This window comes from Dipodomys merriami, unplaced genomic scaffold (assembly GCF_024711535.1).
Source record: "Dipodomys merriami isolate MVZ:Mamm:240054 unplaced genomic scaffold, mDipMer1.0.p SCAF_155, whole genome shotgun sequence".
Lineage (NCBI taxonomy): Eukaryota > Metazoa > Chordata > Mammalia > Rodentia > Heteromyidae > Dipodomys > Dipodomys merriami.
The window spans coordinates 1,788,569-1,803,239 of record NW_027202882.1 but is presented as its reverse complement, the minus strand read 5'-3'; positions in this window follow the sequence as shown (position 1 = coordinate 1,803,239).

Below are 14,671 nucleotides of genomic sequence, written 5' to 3'. Positions count from 1 at the left end.
AACATCATAATGTATATCTCAGAAAAAGGAACCAAGTTCCTTATCCTTGATGTCAATGATACACATAACCCCCCTTACAAACACACACACACACACACACAAATTATGCAACAGCTCAAGCTACTCACATCCATTCAACATGAATCAAAGATCTTCTTGTAATACTTGAAACTTTAAACTTTGAAGTCTTACTCTGGAAACATTACAGGAAGGAATAGGAGAAACCCTAGGTCTCCTTGGCACAGGCCGAAATTTTCTTAACAGAAACCCAGAAAAACAAAAAATCAAAGACAAATGTGACAAATTGGATTTCATGAAATTGCAGAGCTTCTGCATGGCAAAGGACATAGCTAGCAAGATCACTAGAAAGCCCATGGATTGGGAGAAGATATGCACTAGTCATTCAAAGGATAAGGGTCTCATATCTAAAATATACCTGGGACTCAAAAAATTAAATCCCTCAACAACAAATCTTCAGAGAAACTACTGCCCATTAAATAAGTGGGCTAAAGACTTAACGAGAAACTTCTCTGAAGGGGAAAGAAGGATGGCCAATAAACACATGAAGTAATACTCAACCTCTCTAGCCAAAAAAGAATTACAAATAAAAACAGCATTGAGGTACCACCTCAGCCAATTAGAATGGCTATACTCAAGTACTCTAATAACAACAGATGCTGGAGGGGATGTAGTCAGAAGGGAACCTTACTGCATTGTTGGTGGGAGTGTAAACTTGTTCAAACACTTTGGAAAGCAGTATGTAGGTTCATCAAAATACTCCACATAGAGCTCCCCTATGACCCAGCAATCTCACTGTGGGGCATTTAACCACATGATCACAAACAAGATCATAGTAAACCTATCAGCACACCTATGCTTATTGTAGAATTATTTACCATAGCTATGATATGGAACCAACCCAGATGCCCCTCAGTAGATGAATGGATCAAGAAAATGTGGAATATATACACAATGGAATTCTATGCCTCCATCAGAAAGAATGACATTGCCCCATTTGTTAGGAAATGGAAAGACTTGGAAAAATTATATTAAGTGAAGTAAGCCAGACCCAAAGAAACATAGGTCCCATGGCTTCCCTTATTTGCAATAACTAGTATATGTCTGAGGCAAGCAAAAAATTCAGATAAATGGATGTTAGGGAAATGAACCCCAAGATAAGTATTCAATTTTTTTATTTAATGCAGTTGTTTCTAACATATTTTTAAGATGATTTCTATATTGCTTTTTATGTCTCTCCCCCTGCTTTCACTGTATTTGATATTGGTACAATTTGTGTAGGGGAAGGGCATAAACAAATCGTTTAACGACGGGTACAGGTGGACACATTGCAACAATGAGATATACAAGTCATTATGTTTAAAAATGAACTTTACAACTTTGGTGGAGGGAGGAGGGGTTTGGCCATCTACTTTCCAGCTGATCTATAGGTGTAGAAGCAAAACATAATACAAAGCAATACAAACCAGTTCTTACTATAAATAATTTTTCTTTGAACATCTTAAAAATCAATTCTGACAACATGCAATAAAAAATCCCTAAGTTTAAAGCATTCTTCTAGACAAATTGAAGAAATACTGAGAACATGTATTTTAAGAATAATTTCAGAGAGCTTGAACTCAGGGCCTGTGTTCTGTCTCTGATATTTATTACTAAAGACTAGTGCTGCCACTTTGAGCCACAGTGCCACAGTAAAGTCTCACCAATTTTCCTCTCCATACTGGCTTTGAACTATGATCTAGATGTTTCAGCTCTCTGCATAACTAGGATTATAGGCATGAGCCCTTGCACCTGGCTAGAATAATTGCTTACCTGAGACAGAGGCCAGTTAGTATTAAATGTCATTCATGTTTAACTTTGTAAAATAAAGTTAACTGAAATGCCTTCCACTAGAAATAAGGAATTAAATGTGTAGGTGGGTTACAAAGTTCTTACCAAAAGATACATATTTTCCTTGCTTTGTTTTTCTTCCAAAATTGTTTGCTTTCCAGAATCATACCTTTTCTTTCCTTGATGGTTTCTTTAGTTTATTTCATACATGCCCACAGCTCCTTCAACTATCAATTCTTATGTGAAGACCTTGCAAATATCTATTTTCAGTCCAAACTCCTTGTGTGCACCTCTCATCCATATATTCAACTGACATAAAAACTTGTGAAACAGTAATAATCTCTTATCATTACTGGATATTAAAGTGTAAGTAAAATTTAAGAAAATAAAGAATAACATAAATAAATATAACATGATTTTAATAGTAATGCTAAACATAAATGCAACGTCGATTATTTTCCGGAGCAATTTAATAAAAACCTCAAGGAAAAGAAATCAACTTTTTTGAGGGCTGATATTATGGTTTAAACTTAGGACCTTACCTTGTCACTTAGGCTTTTTCCCTCAAAGGTGGTGCTCTGTATTTGAATGACAGCTCCCCTTCCAACTTTATTTGGGGGATTATATAGAGATAAGAATCTCATGTAATAAAAACATTTGTGTCCCTATCTTGGGGTTCCTTTCACATAGCATCCTCTTATACAGTACCATGTACAAGTTACTCCAAGTAAGATTAACCATGGGACCTTAATCACTTAATATAATTGTTTCTGCGTCTTTCCATTTCCTAGCAAATGGGGCTATGCCATTTTTTCTGATTGGACGCATAGAATTCCAGTGTGTGTGTGAGTGTGTGTGTGTGTGTGTGTGTGTGTGTGTATCACATTTTCTTGATCCATTCATCTACTGAGGGACATCTGGGTTTGTTCCATATCTTAGCTATGGTAAATAATGCTGCAATAAACATAGTTGTACCGGTAGCTTAGTATGGTCTTGTTTGTGATCATTTGTGTAAATGCGCAAAAATGGGGACTGCTGGACATAGGGTGGCTCTAAGTGAGGTCTTAGAAAACTTTATATCAAGTGAAGTAAGCCAAAACCAAAGAAACATTGGTCCTATGTTTTCCCTTATTTGCAATAACTATTATATGTCTGGGACAAGCATAAAAGTTCAAAAGCTCTGTCCATATGACCAGATAAGATGCTGTTAAGCAAAATGAACCCCAAGATAGGATTTATAATCTACCATGTGTTTTTTTTATGTTCCTCCCCCATGGTTTAACCTTTGTTTTCACTGTATTTACTGTCGGTGCCCTGCATCTTGTATACACCCTTCTCTAGCTTCGGGAGGGGAAGGGACAAAACAAAATAGATAAATAGTGATACAGGCTGATGCATTGTAACAATGATATGCACAAGACACTATGTTGAAAAAGTATATTTACAATATAGGTGGGGAAGAGGGGAAGGGAGTAGAGGGGAGTGTATTTGTGGAGGTGGGAGGGAAGGGGAGCGGAAAAACAAAGGAGGAGGTAACAATGCTTGATAGAAAATGTACTCATTAACTTGCTCATGTAACTATAACCCCTCTACACAGCATTTTTACAATGAAAACCTCTTTTTAAAGATAGAAGGTGTGTCGGGCATCGTTGGCTCATGCCTGTAATCCTAGCTACTCAGGATGCTGAGTTCTGAGGATCACGGTTCAAAGACAGTTCGAGAAAAAGTCCGTGAGACTCTTATCTCCAATAAAACCACTATAAAACCGATGCTGGTGCTGTGGCTCAAGCGGTAGAGCACTCTTCTTGAGCTGAAGAGTGCAGGGACAATGCTTGTGCCCAGAGTTCAAGCCCCGCGACCGACACACACACACACACACAAAACAGAAGTTGTCATGTACACCAAGTATAGTAGCCCCTTCTGTAATCCCAGCTGATTGGGAAGCAGAAATGACAAGGATCTTTTTCTCAGGCCAGGCCAAAGAAATAATTGCCAAGACAGCCATCTCAACAAATGAGCTGGCCATAGTAGTTCACATCTTTAATCCTAGCTAATTGTGTGGGAGACAAAAGAAGCGATCTAAGATCATTCAGTCAATCTGAGATCAAACCCGGGAAAAAAGTTCAAGACCTCAAGTAAATAAAATGGACCAGAAGTATGGCAAAAGTAATTGAACTGCTTGTTGCTATACAACTAAAGTCCTATCTAGCAAGCAGAGAACACCTGAATAGAACCCTAGTAATACTTCTCTCTTCCACCAAAAAGCCTAAATAACTTTGTCCTATTGGAACATCTAATTTCAAGGCCACTGACAGATCAGAGATGGTGATATCTTAAAAATTGGGTATTCAAAATAGACAAAGTTCTTTAGGTTTTGAAAAAATTGAAAAGATAGGAAAATGCATGTGATGTTTGTTAACTCCATAATTCTTGAAAACATAAAATATACTCAAGTATTTAATATATATCCATATGTGTGCATATATCCATGTATGTATATATATGTGTGTGTATATATATAATCATATATATATACATACATATATATGTATGGTTCATCTCTTTTCTGTGTAGCAAATTGTTCAAATGAATCTGTACAATCACTACTCAAAGGCATGAATAGACAAAGAGAATGAGCAGAGAACTCATACTCAGGAATCAATGGTTAGCCCATAACCTGAAAATCTTTTACATCAGTTTGCATGTGTCAGTTACTGCAGTACAGGGACAATACAATGGCAAATGAGATACCAGGCAGATGAAATGAGAAATGAGAGATACAAATGGTACAGTATTCTTCTGATGGGTAAGTAGAATTTCCAGTGTGTTTATGAGTGTGTGTGTGTGTGTGTGTGTGTGTGTATGAGTGTGTGTGTGTGTGTGGGTGGGTGGGTGTATTACATTTACTTGGTTCATTTCTCTCTTGAGGAGTATTTGGGCTGATTCTGTAAGCATGGTTGTGCTGAAAACGTTACTATATCCTGGTTTGTAATCTTTTGGGTAAATGCCCAGGAGTAGAATTCCTGGATCATATGGAAGTGGGTAGTCAATAGAGGAGTGAAGTGGGAAAAGGTAGAAGATTGAATAGGAGAAAAGGGTTAAAATGCAGAGAGGAATCCAGTAAATATCCTACAAAATTAAGAAGAGTGAAGGAAGAGGTGTATAGGGGAGGGATGGATGAGAATGTTGAAAGAGTTGACATTGATCAAGGTATATTGTACGCATAAACTGTTTTGTTTAATGATAACTGCTTTGCTACTTAATAATTAAAAAATCATGTCCCTACAATGTTATGCAATTAGAAGCAAAGCAGGAGAATCGGCTCAGATAATCTCTAGGGTCAATAAATCTTTTTGATTAGGATAAGTTTTAGAACAACACTAATGATACTTATCATCTGAAGAAAATTTAACGATTTCCAGCTATTTAAAATAATCACTTTTGAAGATATGGCTCAAGTGGCAGAGTGCTACTTAGTGAGCAAAGCTGTCAGATAATGAATTCAAGTCTCAATCTCGAACACAAGTAAAAACAATAAGTATAATTTGGGCACTTTCCTGGGCATTAGTAGTACCTTATATCAGAAGGCAGAGATCTGGGGATCTCAGTTCAATGTCATCTTAGATTGGAACGTCTGTGAGACTCTCATCTCCAATTCACTGTCAAAGAAAGCTGGAAGGGGAATCATGAGTTAAGTGGTAGAATGCTAGCCTACAGCAAAAAGCTCAGGGGCAGATACCAAGCCTTGAGTTCAAGCCTTAGAATAGTGCATATATATACACAAAGAAAGTAAGTCACTCAATTTCTCAACCTTCCATTTCCCTAATCCTAACTCTAATCTTGGACAGAACCCTAAGAGTAACCTTGATGATAATAGTAACCTAATCCTAAAATTAATGGAAAACACTCGAGTATCTAACAGATACTCATTGTCTTTGAAATGATTTGCAGTTTGTTCCAAATCCTACAAATTCCCTGACTTGGACCCTGAAATAGTTCCCTATTATGAATCATTAACCTCATATCTTCATATCATGAAAACTATCTCAGTTTCCACTGATCTTAACGTTTACAGAACTCCTGTATCTCCAAAAAGGAGTTAAAGGATTATTTAAAATATACTTCAATACATAACACTAACTATATATAAATCTTACTAGAAACCTAAATCTAAATTTAACCCAATTCAACCTTAAAAAGTAAAACTCTGTAGTTTTTGTTAAATCTCAAACTTATTTTACTTGAAAATATTAGCAGAAAACTCAGTTGTACCGTAGAGCTTACCCTTCCCTAAGCCTAAGTCTACCCTGACCTAGAACAGTAACCCTAAATCTAGAACTAATAGCCTTTGGATTCTAAAAGCTATACAAATACATTAGTATTTATTCATCTTAATTTTGATTCAACTCATTTTTCTAAAAATAGTTTGTAGTTTTACTCAGTATCTTGCCATTTTTTTAATTTAATTTTATTTTATTTGTGAACATACTGTACAGAGGAGTTACAATAACATGGGCAGGATAATGTGTACATTTCTTACCAAGCATTGCAGCTTCCTCCTTTGTTTACCCTTCACATACCTTCCCAACCTCCCCCCTTCCCCCCAATCCCAATCCTTCTCCTTCCTCCCCCTTTCTTCCCCCCCACCCGCACCCACCTTGTAAAGCTCGATTTGGACATGACAACTTGTACTTCTCATGGTTGCAACAGGTCCACCTGTATCCTTAAACAACTGGTTTTTCTAAATCTCCTCCACAAGTTATACTGACATCAAATATAGAAAAAGCAGCCATTTTATTGTGGGGGAGGGACATACAAAGCAACAAAGAGATAATCTTATAAATGCGTTAGAAACACATGCATTAAAGAAAAAAAACATTAAAATACATATCTAAGGGTTCATTTTCCTGACATCACATTATCTGACCTTTTCCGCTTGACTCACACATCTACTAGGTATTACAAATAAGGGAAACCATGGGACCTATGTTTTTTGGGCCTGGCTTATTTCACTTAATATAGTTTTTTCCAAGTTTTTCCATTTCCTAACAAATGGGGCAATGTCATTCTTTCTGATGGAGGCATAGAATTCCATTGTGTATATATACCACATTTTCTTGATCCATTCATCTACTGAGGGGCATCTGGGTTGGTTCCATACCTTAGCTTTGGTAAATAATGCTGCAATAAACATAGCTGTGCTGGTAGCTTTAGTGTGGTCTTGTTTGTAAACATTTGGGTAAATGCCCAAAAGTGGGATTGCTGGGTCATAGGGGAGTTCTATGTGAAGTCTTTTGAGGAACCTCCACACTGCTTTCCAAAGTGGTTGAACAAGTTTACATTCCCACCAACAATGAAGTAAGGTTCCTTTCTGTCCACATCCCCTCCAGCATCTGTTGTTGTTAGAGTTCTTGATTTTTGCCATTCTAACTGGAGTGAAGTGATATCTCAATGTTGTTTTGATTTGCATTGCTTTTATGACTAGGGATGTTGAACATTTCTTCATGTGTCTATTGGCCATCCTTCTTTCTTCTTCAGAGAAGTTTCTCTTTAAGTTTTTAGCCCACTTATTTATTGGGCAGTTGTTTCTTTCAGGATTTGTTGTTTGGGGGTTTAATTTTTTGAGTTCCAACTATATTTTAGATATGAGACCCTTGTCCGTTGTATGGCTAGTAAAGATCTTCTCCCAATCGGTGGGCTTTCTATTGATCTTGCTAGCTATGTCATTTGCCCTGCAGAAGCTCGGCAACTTTATGCAATTCCATTTGTCCAACCTTTCTTTGATTTGTTGTGTTTCGGGGTTTCTATACAGAAAGTTTCGTCCTGAGCCAAGGAGACCTAGGGTTTCTCCTTTTCCATCCTGTAATGTTTTCAGAGTGTCTGCTTTGAGTTCAAGGTCTTTGATCCATTTGGAGTTGTTTCTGGTGCAGGGTGATATATAAGGATCTAGCTTTAGTTTTCTACATGTACTTAACCAATTTTGCCAGCACCTTTTACTGAAAAGGCTGTCTTTCTTCCATTCTATTGTTTTAGCTCCCTTATCAAAGATTAGATGGCTACAGGTCTGTAGGTTCATTTCTGGGTTTCCAATTCTATTCCATTGGTCCTGAGGTCTGTTCTTATACCAATACCAAGCTGTTTTGATTACTATGGCTTTATAGTAGAGTTTGAAATTTGATATTTATATTCCTCCAGCAGTGTTCTTTCCGTTGAGGAGCGTTTTTGCTATTCGGGGTCTTTTATTGTTCCATATGAATTTTTGTATTGCCTCTTCTATTTCCTTGAAGAATGAGGGTGGAATTTTGATAGGTATCGCGTTGAACTTGTAGATAGCCTTGGGAAGTATTGCCATTTCACGATGTTAATCTTGCCAATCCAGGAGCATGGGAGGTTTTGCTATTTTTTAAGTTCTGTGTTGATTTCCTTTTTCAAGATTTTAAAGTTTTCATCATAGAGGTCCTTCACTTCTTTGGTTAAGTTAATTCCTAGGTATTTTATTTTTTATGGGGGCCGTTTGCTTGGTAGATTTTGTTCCAAGCTTTAACATTGAAAATGTGTTTGTTTTTACGGGCAAGTTGTTACTCCTGCAGGCAGCAGATAGAAGGGTCTTGTTTTTTAATCCAACCAGACAATCTATGTCGCTTAATTGGACAGTTCAGTCTGTTAACATTAAGAGATATTTGGGAGTTCCTGCCATGTTCTTTGCCTTCTTGGGGGCTGCAAAACCTGGGTTCTTCCGATGGTTCTTGGATTCTCCGTTTGGGTGCAGTTTCTGGGACTTTATTGCGGTCTTGTTGGTTTTCTATGTGTAGGACATCTTTAATAATCTTTTGTAGGGCTGGTTTGGTGGAGATGTATTGTTTCAATTTTTCTTTGCTTTGGAAGGTATTTATTTGGCCTTCAGTTATGAAGGAGAGTTTATCTGGGTACAGTATTCTTGGTTGATAGTTGTTTGTTTTTAGGGCATGGCATACATCATTCCAGGCTCTTAGTGCTTTGATTGTCTCTGCTGAGAAATCTGAGGTGATTCTAATTGGTTTCCCTTTATAGGTGATTAAACTTTTCTCCTTGTCAGCTTTAAGTATCTTTGCCTAGGTCTGAGTTGATCCTGTGTGGATTATAATGTGACGGTGGGATGTACTATTCTGGTCTTGTCTATTTGGGATTCTAAAAGATTCTTGTATCTGAATAGGCCTATGCTTTTGTATGTTTGGGAAGTTCTCTGCTAGGATCCTGTTAAACAAATTTCCTAGACCATTAACTTCTGTTTCTAGGTGCTCCTCTACACATATTATTCTTAGAGTAGGCCTTCTGATGGTGTCTTCCAGGTTTTGGATAGATCTATCATATTTCTTGGACTTGTCTTGGATGGTTGTATGTTCTTTCTCTATAATATCTAGGCTGTCTTCAATCCCTGAGATTCGATCTTCTGCATGGTCTAACCTGCTGTCAAGACTCTCTACTTTGTTTTTTATCTATTTTCCTTCTAATTGGTCAGCTTTGATGGCTTCAAGTTCTTTGTTGAAGCTCTGTTTTAGGTCTTGTATGAATTTCTTTACTTCCTTAATTTGGTGTTCAGTGTTTGTTCTCAAATCACTTAGTTGATTGGTTATGGTTTCTTTGGACTCCCATTCCTTCTGTTGGGTTCCATTCAGCATTCCCTTTGTGGTCTCCCTGACTTCCTTCAGCTCTTTGTTAATGGATTCCATGAATGCCTTTAGTGATCTTTGTGTATTCTCTCCTTGGTCTCTCAATTCCTGTATTACTCTTTGATTAGCTTCCTCCCGTTCGTGGGATTCCTGCAGTTCTCTTTCTTCCCATTCGTGGGATTCCTGCAGTCTCTTTATGTGTTCTCAGACTGCTCATGCCATTCCTCCCTTTCTCTTTGAGTATTCTCAAGTTGTTCACGCAAATCCTGTATCAGTTTTTGAGTAGCTTCCTCACGCTTATGATATTCCTGTATAAGTTTTTGGGATGCCTCCTGTCTCTCCCTATCACGCTCATACAGAGTCCTTTTAAAGTTGTCAAACTTCTCATTTATAATATTTTCCAGCAGTGTTTGTAGAGCTATTTGGGAACTCTCCTCTGGATTATTCATTATCTGTTCTGACCCCTGATTATCGAGATTGGGAATTGAGATACCCAGATTTGCCTTTTTTTCTGTGTTTTTCCAGCTTACTCTGCCCATTTGAGATGAAAATAGCACCAGTTTTGTGCTAGAACTCTATTTTAAGGCAACCATCAACCAACGTTTGCATTTATACAGTCAATAGTCTACAGATACAATCTAGTTCAACAGATACATGTATTCAACATCAAACAACTATATGTTAATGGGCTTCGAACCACAGAGAAGAATTTGGAAAACCAGAAATTTTTAGGGTTAGGGAGAGATGTGGGTAAAAAATAGGAACAGATTGGTGTGGGGAGGCACAGGGAGAGTTAACTATGTCCTAATCTCAATGCAGGAAATAGGTTGGGTAGGATGCATGTAGAGAGAGAGAAAAAAAGAAGAAAGGGAAAGGGATATGAAAAAAGACCAGAAAAAAATAGAAACGTAAAAATTAATATTATTATGGAGATTAAAAGACCATCTATTTAGAGAGGAATGTGAGTATATTAATAGAAGTGTAGGGACATAGAGGAGAAGTGAAAAACTTAAGAAATGCTTAAAATATTATATAGGTATAAAGAGGTAGTACTTCTATTAAGGAATTTAAGTCTCAGAGGTTTTGAATTGAGTAATAAATTTGTGGATTAAGTGTGTACACAATTGGGGATAGGGTCTACTAGTTAACTACGGGTTTATCTGAGGATGTGCAGGACAAGAGTTAAGTCACATAAGGAAGAACAAAAGGGAGGAAAAGGTGAAAAAGATAAGAATGAGAGAGAAAAAGATCAGAAGTTCTGTAGAGCTAGACAAAAGACAAAAAGATAATTAAGAAAGAAAGAAATAGAGAGAGAAGACAAGAAAAGAAAGGAAAACGCACATTCACGTATTCCTAAAATAAAAATTATAAGAGGAAAAAAAGTTACTGGAAAACGATTTTTTTTCAAAAAAGGCAAAAATTAAAGATTAATAAAAGTTTTAAAAAAGGAAAAAAAATTATATATATAAGGTACCAAAAAAAAAAAAAGAAAGAAAAAAGAAAATGAGAAGAAGAAAAAAGAAAAAAAAAAGTTCTTTGATTTTTTTTTTTATTTTTTTGGGAGGGGTGGGAAGAATCCTGTATCTCCCTTTTGTCTATAAACTACCTCTTATTGGAGTCTCTGGTCAGCTTGAGGTCCTGTGGCTTGATTGGTTTCTTGTGTTGGTTTGTTCGAACAGGCAGAAAAATGGTCTTCTTTACCCAAGATTTTGAGATTCCTGCTCCCAGGTTAGTTTAATGGGAGGGTGATCTGCTTTGAGAATTACAAAAGAGGGGGATTCAGTGATGAGGCTATGTTCTGGGTAGAGTTGAGGCCTTTCAACAAACAGTAGCTTTTCCCTGGGGCTATTTTGTGAAAAACTCACAGAGCCCAGCCTGGAGCCATTCTCAGGGTTTCTGTTTTTCAATTGATTGTGGAGGCTGCTAGAGGGAGGGGCAGCCTATGGCTCTGGTTACCCAGTGAGGCAAGGAACTCCAATGGCTGGCACCTGAGCTGGGTGACTTTTGCCTGGATGGAGCTGAGTCTGGCAGGTCACTTCACCGTTAAATTCTTGTGACCTGCTAAATGACTCGTTTTATTCCTAGGCCTGAGTTGGAGCTGGCAGCTCCTCTGATCTTTGTTGATATCCAAGATGGAGATCACCGGTGCTGGGGGGGAGGGGTGGCCTTCCCTCCTCTGCTCCCTGAGAAGGAGTGAGGACGTCGGGCTTCTACTCACGCGGAGTCTTGGATCCTGGGTTGTCTCTGGTCTGCAAACTGCAGGATGAAGATGTCCGCTCCTTGTCGGTTCTTGCTGGTGTTGAGTAGAATCTGCTCGCTCACTGCGTCTGGCTCCTTAGTCCCGGACTCTGTGGCTTAGGTATGGCTGAGGTCAGCGCCGCGACCCTGTCGCCGCCGCGGCAGCTGCTGACAAGTGCTCAGATGTGTCTCCTTGCCTTGGCTTCCCCTCTCTTGTCTAACTCTCTGTCCTGTGATGGCACACTTGGTGTGATTCTCTGGCTTAGTACTGTTCACTGGAACTCTAAAACTGCTTTCTATGCGAGAGCTTGTTCAGATTCCAGCTTCTCCTCTGCCATCTTCCCGGAACTCCTCTTCCCATTTTTTTAACCCGAACCCTAACTGGAATATTGAGGATAACCCTTGCATTAATCATACCCTAATCTTAATATTATTATCAGTTTCTTATTTCACATTCATCCTAATTCTAACTAGATTTGTTATTCGAAGATTTACTTTCAGTTTGACCCTAAACTTTCCATTTCCCTAAGGCTAACTCTAACTCCAGCTGGAACTGAAACCTAACTTTCACTCTAATGATAGTCCAATTCTAATGTTTAAGAAAAAAACTCTAGTTTTTAATCATTCTAATGGATACTCCAGTTAGCACTCTGGAAATGCGTTTCAATATGCCCTAATTCCCACAAATTTTCTGACTCTACCTCTCAAGTTATCTTGTTCCCTAACATGAAGTATTATATTCTTTGTCCTCAAATTCTCTTATCAGGAAAAATACTGTAGTTTCCAATGATCCTACATTTTTCTGAACCCCTGTACCCTAAAACAATTTCAGATTTACTTACCATCTAATCCATTACCTCACTAACTCTCAAGTTTAACCTGGCTGGAAAACTCTCATTAATCATTACAAGAATGATCACTGAGAAATAAATATAATGATAATGCTCTAGTTACTTTTCAATCTCTCATATTTGTTCCTACTTGTTAGTGAAAACTGAATACTTTTTTGGTCAGGCATGGGGCTTGAACTCTGGGCTTGGGCACTATCCCTCAGCTCTTCAGCTCAAGGCGAGCCCTCTACTGCTTGAGCCACAGCACCACTTCCAGGTTTTTTGGGTGTTTAATTGGAGATAAAGAGTTCTCATGCACTATGCTTCCAAGGGTGGCATCCAACTGCAGTCCTCAGATCTCAGTCTCCTGAGAGGATAGGATGACAGGCATTGAAAAATATGTTTTGCTGGGTGCCAGTTGCTCATGGCTGTCATCCTAAGTACTCAGGAGTTGAGATCTGAGGATCACGGCTCAAAGCCAGACTGGGCAAGAAGGACCCTGAGACTCTTATCTCCAACAAACAACCAGAAACCTGAAAGGGGTGCTGTGGCTCAAGTAGTAGAGTGCTTGCCTTGAGCTGAAGAGCTCAGGGGCAGCACCCAGGCCCAGCGTTCAAGCCCACAATCGAAAAAAAGAAAGAAAGTAAAGCATCTTCGCTGCAAAGATGTAGAGGTATGTGTGGGAGGGTGTTGTGATTGAGAGACCAGGTGCTGGCCTCACTTTACAGACATTTCTAAGAACTCCCCAAGTTTGCACCACTTTGAAGCCACAGTAGAATGGATGGGGCCTTGCCAAGAACTCAAGTGGTCGAAGCCTATGGCAGGCAGGGAGTGGGCAAATGGGTGCAGGGGTGGGATTGTTGTTTCTGTATTCTCCCTAATGAAGGATGGATTTGGATGCTGGGTGTCAACGCCTGAAGTAAAGAGTTGCAAGAAATTTGTGGCCTGATGAATTTGGTTTCCTCTGGGTATATGAAGATGGATGAATCTGGCGCCTGCTGTGGCTCACAATTGTCATCCTAGCTACTCATAAATCTAAGATTTAAAGACCAACGTTCAAAGCCAGCTTGGGCAGGAAAGTCTGTGGGTCTTGATATACAATGAGCCACCAGAAAACAGGAAACGGCACTATGGCTCAAATTGTAGAGTGCTCATCTTCAGCTGAAGAGCTGAAGGACAGCTCCCTGACCCAGAGTTCAAACCCCATGACCAACAATAAACAAAGAGGTTGGCTGAGTTTTCCACATTGCAATGTGTATGGTAGGAAATTCCATGCTGGGTTATGAGCATTCCAGCTATGAGAGGCTCAATGCTGTGTCTACAGTTAGTCTGAGTATGATAGTGCCATCTTCTCAGGGGTTGGATGTGATCCTAATAGAGGGAATTCATGGTATTGTTGTCAGGAACTGCTAAGGGCTTGGAATATCCGTGTGTGTGTGTGTGTGTGTGTGTGTGTGTGTGTGTGTGTAATTTTCCCTCGTCTTTTTTTGTCCCCTTCCTGGTTGCTGGTCTGCCTCTTTCTGACCTCAGATGGTGCCCTTCCTTCACACCGACCTTCCTTTTAGCCCCCTATCAGGGTCTACAATGAGTCCTAAATTGCCACAGGCCTGTGTTCCAACTTTTCTCTAGGGCACAAGTCTTGCTGTCGCAATATTTAGCTGCCTACAGGGGATTCTGGGTTAGTGATGCCAGCTGGCATAGGGTCTCCTCTGCCTGAGAGGGATAGCCTCAGTCATGCGATGTCCTATCCTTTTCCTCAGCTAGGCCTCTGACTGCACATCCCTCTCATCAGGCTGGCAGTGGAGTGGGGAATCAGGGATTGCTGGTGGCTCTGGCCAACTCGAGATTGACAGCTGACTGAAGGCTGCCCAAGCAAGGAGGATCTAGGGCTACATGGGAGGTGAGGTCAAGGAGGCTTGGAAGTATAGGTCAGTGTCTAGGAAATGTAAATGTACTTTATAACATGACAGTCTATCTTCCGGTCCCAACTGGGCCTCACAGATCCTTCTAAAAAATTGCAGATGCTCAGAATACAGAGGCACAAACTTTAGATTCCAGGACCAGGGAACTGGGGGATGAGAGGCTGGTATGGCCAATACCTCATTG